Source organism: Oxyura jamaicensis (assembly GCF_011077185.1).
Source record: "Oxyura jamaicensis isolate SHBP4307 breed ruddy duck chromosome 1 unlocalized genomic scaffold, BPBGC_Ojam_1.0 oxy1_random_OJ70213, whole genome shotgun sequence".
Lineage (NCBI taxonomy): Eukaryota > Metazoa > Chordata > Aves > Anseriformes > Anatidae > Oxyura > Oxyura jamaicensis.
Window position 1 is genome coordinate 1 of NW_023302936.1, and position 6,402 is coordinate 6,402.

The 6,402-nt window shown below is 38.0% G+C and overlaps 1 long non-coding RNA gene across 1 annotated transcript; it reads left to right on the forward strand.

Moving 5' to 3' along the window:
- The first annotated feature begins 1,363 nt into the window (after positions 1-1,363).
- Positions 1,364-6,177, forward strand: LOC118156820. Its single transcript, XR_004746458.1, has 2 exons — positions 1,364-1,659; positions 2,164-6,177. It is a non-coding gene; the product is annotated as an uncharacterized LOC118156820 (long non-coding RNA).
- The last annotated feature ends 225 nt before the right edge of the window (positions 6,178-6,402 follow it).

Here is a 6,402-nt window from a genome sequence, read left to right on the forward strand (position 1 = left end):
GGGAGGGGAGGGGAAGAATTGTGGAAGAGAATAGTTTAAATTATGCAGACAGCAGATTTGTAAAACACTTCATCTGAGCTAAAGCACTCTACAGAAGAGTGAAAAGAAACAACTGAAGGTGCTGCAAAGGACACAAGTGGCTCCAAGCCATGATGTGCTCTTACTCTTCTGTTTCCCCTCTCTCAAGGTTTTTTTTTGTTTGTTTGTTTGTTTTTAATTACTTATAGCAAGGTCTCAGGAGGTTCTCTTCTATATACAAACAAACTTGTGTTAAACTTCTGTCTGCAGACCTGACGAGAGACACATCTGCATGTTTCTTTAGTTCCCATTTATACCAAGGTCAAAAAAGGACAGTGAAAGAACAAAATCCAAAGAAATTTTGCTGTATTTCTGAGGCAAATAAGGCTGACTAAGATATTCAATTATTAGAAAGCAATTATCAGTAAAACCTTGACATAGGTTTACTTTGAGTGAGTATTGGATAAAGGCTTAGATACTCAGCGTGAGCTAGAGGGAGGACAGCATATTTCTGTAGCAGTCCTCCCTGACCAGCAGCACTGTGAGGAAGACCTGAACCTGAACAAAGGCAGCATACTTCAGCTGAATCCGAAGAGGTTGCCCAGAGGACTTGCACATCCCAGCAAGCCATCCCTGCCATTTCAGTGGCATGACACTGAGGCAAAGGTTGGAGATCGAGCCTCATATACTCAATGGGTTTGATGGGAAATGCTAGATAACCTCAGACATGCTGATTCCCACACATATCCTGGTGTTTGAACCAGGTGTTTCTTTATATTTTATACATTAGTGGAATGCAATATGTATAATGTAGTACACAGACTTGGGGATACCCAACATGTAAAGAGCACGGTTTGGAAAAGTTAATTAAGTGTCGCTGCTACTAGGATACCAAATTTTGCCTCCAGCAGCTTGTGTTTATACCGCTGTGCTTTTCTAATCCAGGAAACAGATGGATCACTTTAATTTATTATTATGATTAATAATCCTGGTCTACCTCAAAACTTAATCTAGTTAGACTATCATACACACTGCCATAGCTCACATACAAAAGGATCAGCATAGCCAGGTGCACACAGCCTCTCTGCACAAGGTGAAGATGGGCAGATTTAACACATTTGTTATGTTCCAGAGGAGTTGCAATAAATAAATAAATAAATAAATAAATAAATAAAACACTTCCGTGAGGAAAGCACATGAATATATTTACTTACTTACATATGTGGAAATAGAAATGCATTTTCTCATCATGTGAAAGGAATCAGAGTTAGAGTTGGTCTGGTGCACACCTTGGTAACCAGTGCAACAGGTTACCGAGTCTTCTCTGTGACAGAGTCTTCTCTGTGACATTTGATAAAGGCTTTACCATATGGTCATGGGGATACACTTTACTCAGGCAAACAGTCCTGGTGAGACTGTATAAGCAAATAAAATTTGCTTCAAAGTAAATTTATGGTTGCAGAAGGAAGCCCTCTGCACTTTGCACTTTCAAAATAGACTTCATGCAGTATAAATGAAGAGTTTAGCAGTTGTTTGCATTTCCTCTTTCACCTTTTCAGGCAAATATTTGATCATTTTATCTCACAGGTAGTAGACAGCTCAGCAACATGGAACAGTATGCTGGTATACGCACGGAAAAAGGTATATGGAATAATGATTTTTATCTGTGTCTCAGATTCCAGCCATATCTGTAGGTTTGATTGTTATCCACATCTTCATGGGCTTAAGGGGGGTCAGTAGCCTACACCTGAGCCCTGCTCAGGTGAGCACCTGCAATTTGCACACCTAATATGTGGTTGATGTCCAGGACCAGGACTGATTTATAATGAATAAGGAGAAACAGGGTTAGCCTCTCTGACTGTAAAAACAAAACAAAACAAAACTAAACTAACAAAAAAAAAAAAAAGTGAGAGAGAGGGAAAGAAGGGAAATGCAACCGTCCATAGCACATGAGCTCACGCTAGGCTAAATAAAGCTAATGAAGGAAGGTAAAGGCCTCCCAACAACTCTTCTTTCTTTCTCTCCTGTTTTCTCCACAGATCAAATCCACATCTGAGAAAACAACACATTTATCTTTACAGAAAATGCTTTGATGTTGAATGTTTATGAAACATTACAAGAACATGTGTGTTTTATGTCTTCCAGAAAAATATATTGATGTGCCTCAAGATGGGAGAGGTAAGATCAGACTTCACGGAGCAGCTTTCAAGAAAACTAATTAAATGACAAAGACTTAAAAATGGTTGATAAGCAGCAGAGAGAGAGAAACTACAGGATGGAGATTGATCAAGTCACCTGAAGAGAAGCACCTTTCAGACAACTTCTATAGGCAAATGTTAAGAAAGACTTTCCAGAAGAAAGCAGTCTGTAAGCAATATTTTAATTTTTGACCGACAATATTATCTTTCAAAGGAATCATGTTTGAGAAAATGCTCAGTAGGAAGAAAATTAAGTTGCTCTGGCAAATCCACACAAAGGTGGAAAAAGATCACAAGACAAAGCTTTGGTAGATAACTTTTCTTTGCTTCCCCGTCCATCTATTGCTATTTGAGCCTAATCTAAGTGTCAGAATACTGAATGTGAGTTTTTCCAAAGTTCTCTGGTGAATATTTTGTCACAATGAGGTAGATGCTGGCAGTCCCCATCACTGCTACCCGTGTTGTCAGGAACAGATGAGTAAAGCTTTCCCACCCAATCAAACTGCAGGGTAGCAACTGGTTCAGCCTTAGTACACATTTTAGGATCACTGCCAGTGATTCTAATAAGACATCAAACATCTGAGCACAGCTCAGCTTTAGCTTCACATGCTTTCCTGAGGAGGGGAGATTTTATTAATAAGCAAAACAGATACCCCATTCCTCCCCCATACTCCTTGAAGCTGAAAGAAAATTAGAAGAAAAGCAACAAACTTTGTATTACAAAAGCAATAATACCATTGTCCCTCTGCTGTACAAGGCAATAATCCAATTCCCTCATCCACTGACAGGTGTCAGAGTTTATCTCTCACAAATCTAAGGATTCATTTGTAAGCTGAAAGGGCAATGATGCTACCATGGAAGCATGTGGAGTACTTGGTCACTAAGTTGCAATAGCTTGACTTAACTTTCCACAGGACAGGTTTATTTTAAAACCATACAGCATCAATTATATGAGCAGACCCTCTGAAATTTAATAATTTATTAAGAGAGAGAAAGGGAAATGGAGAACCTGGCGATTACAACTAAATAGTAGTTCATCTAGAAGTTGTAGGACAGTGCCATGCTAATGCCAAATTAATTCTTCATGCCTCATATTTTGAGGCATGCTGCAAATCAGTAATTTTATAATAATGTTATATTTTATTGTACAACCAGCGTGAGGAACACCTTGCCGATGAATATTAAGAAACACCTTGTTAGTGAACAATCAAGTTGGGGTGTTTTTTTGTACCTCTTTGATTTGAGTGCATTTTAGCCTTCCATTGAACTCAATGAGCTAGTTTATAGTTATTGGAGTATATGATGGTACATGACCAAACCCACCTAGGAATAAATACTGTTGGGGTAGCCAAGACTGGAGGACATAGGAGTGTCCAGTCTCCATTCTTTGGACCCAATCTGAGTGGCATATTAATATGCTCATGTCCCTTTTCTTTGCAATCCAACTAGTAAAATAAATAAATAAATAGAAGCAGAGTATCATTGTGTAAGGACAGGCAACAGCTAATGAGCAAGAATTCAAATGCTACAGATAAGTGTGTCACCCTCCAGGCATTAGGCTCCAACCTGTTCTAGGTAAGCATACGCCTGGCCCACTCTTGCTCTTCACAGAAGCTCCTGTGCATGCTCCTCTGAATGCAACCCTGCTTGCAGAGCTGTCGTAGTGCAACTGGGGTGTTTGACATTGAATGAAATGCAGCATTTCAAACAAAAAGCAGACAATATTTTTTAAACCTTGTTTCACTCTAAACATAAGAGAATTTAGTTTTCTAACAAGAACATTTAGAGCATTGCAGAACTATTTAAAGCACTTCAGCTGGGCACAAAAAGGACCTCCAGCAAACAAACACTGTAAGGAGCTTGCAGATAGCAGCAGACAGTCCTGGCTGCTCTCTCCTTGGAGATTAGAACTTCAGCAGGGAAAGGGTCAGAGCTCCTGGTGTTGGGACACCTAGCCCAATGAGGATGTAAAGTGGTGCCAACTTGCAAGAAAAACAAAGGAAGCCAAGTAGCTGGGAACAATGCCATCAATACTTCTAAAGGTATCACGTCTTCTCCCCACTCCCACTTTGGCTCCAAGATCCATAACCGTTGAAGACAGCCACCAAAGTATGTATCTCAGTAATCAGTCTTCTGTTGGCGCTTTGCTCCTTTTACCCTCTATCAGCACCTACTTTCATTGTGAGGTGATGACCTCCACAGAGAGCTTTGTAAAGAGCTTGTGTTCATGAAGGAATTTGTATTAGATACTGGTTTGTGTTACTTACTGTATTTTGTAAGTTGTTTTTGTTTTTTGTTTTTTTTTTTTTCCCTTTGGGAACTGTGTGTTATTAATGAGCAGTTTTATGCTTTACTTCTAGTACATTAATACCTTTTTATTGATGTGCTTTTTGTTTGTGTGCTTGTTTTCCTTTGATTTTCTACACAGAGCCAGCTAATATAAGGTAGATACTCTCTGGCTGAAATTCTGATTTTGCCTACCAATTAACTTATGGATAAATCCACATCGTAGCTGTTGACGTTCATCAATTGTGTTGTTATGACCATCTGATAGCCTACCTAATTTAGCGGAATATAAGATCTTGAATAAGACTAGTGCTTGCCAGGCCTCAAACTAAAGGGAAACATTGCACCACATGTACTTCCCTATCACCATTGCTATCAGCCTTTCTCCCTTATTGATGAGACATTGCAGAAGAGCGCTGGCTGAACATCCCAACCATCTGTATAGCAGTGCTCTGATATCCTGGTGCATTCACCTGATCAAAAGTAATTACTGTGAACCAGATGAACTGCAATGAATCACTCAATTATTTCTGCAGAAAGAGCCTGGTTCAAATGCAATCTCTCTCTAAAAGAAAGACTTGGACTAAAATAGATATATTTCTCTATGTCCATCCTGATATCGTTGGAAAAATAAGGGATATAAAATCAACATTAATGAAAGCGCATAATTTCATTGTGCATCCTATTCACCAATACCAACTATTTCAGTGGCTATTAATGACATTCACGCTCCAGAAGCCTCCTTCCCTGTCCAACTCATTTTCTCTCCCATGTTTTACTAAGAACTGAGTGTCCAACTTCTTAATAATTGCTGTGTATAACATAGAACATAAGTTCTAAAAGTTATAAATTCATAAGTTATAAAGCTTGTGCAGGACTTGGTGTTGTAATTAACCATCTGTTGTGCCTGGTTATCGATCTTACAAGAACACAAAGTGAAAACAACCTGGCCTCTTAATGTATAAATCAGCGTATTGTAGCAGCTATTTTAGATAACTGTTTTTAATAGTTTTATTATGGCTGTAATGTCTATCTGAGGACTGTCCACTTGCAGAAGCATTGAAATAATACATCAAAATGATTTTTAAACTCAGTTCTATTTAACTACCAGTGATGGTGTATGTAAATTAGGGCAACAAAAACAAAACCCTACCAACTTACTGGGAATAAACATCTTTTCTCGCCATTGAAAATCCTCTTGTAAAAAAGGCATTTCTTCTAGTCCTCCTTTTACATAAATAGTAAATAACTTAGAAGCTAAGATATGCAGTACGATAGTCTATTTTAATGGTCTGCAATCAAATTTTAGGCTAATTAAGCTAACTAGAAATTCTAGGGTTACAGTGATTACTCACTCTTTATTGACATATTGACAATAATACTGTTTACATAACACTTGATGTTTAAAATAAAAACGTGCCTGTGTCCAGTGATTTGATAATCTAGTTTTTGATCTAATCCTGTCCTATTTTTTGCAGCATAATCTAACCTCATATTATGAATCATGTTGTCTTTCTAAAGTGATTGCCAAGTAAACCAAAAATGTGTTTTACACTGCTATTGCACTGCTCTTGTCTTTATATACAGTAGTTTTTATAAAGATGTCCTTAGGTTTTAATAAATGAGTGTAACATAAACTAATCTCTGTAATAAAACTTGTTTTAATGTTTCAAGACTTTCTGGAATAGCTTTATAGATCTGAGTTTCCAACTTCTTTCAGTAGCTTCAGTCTTCTTGCCTTCCTTTTCCATCTGCAAGGAAATCCCTAGATACCAATACTCTATAGTTTATACATGTGGAAAGAAAGAAAGTATATTCAGTGCAAAGAATGATGCTTGGACCTGAAGAACAAGGAAAGGAAAGGAAAGGAAAGGAAAGGAAAGGAAAGGAAAGGAAAGGA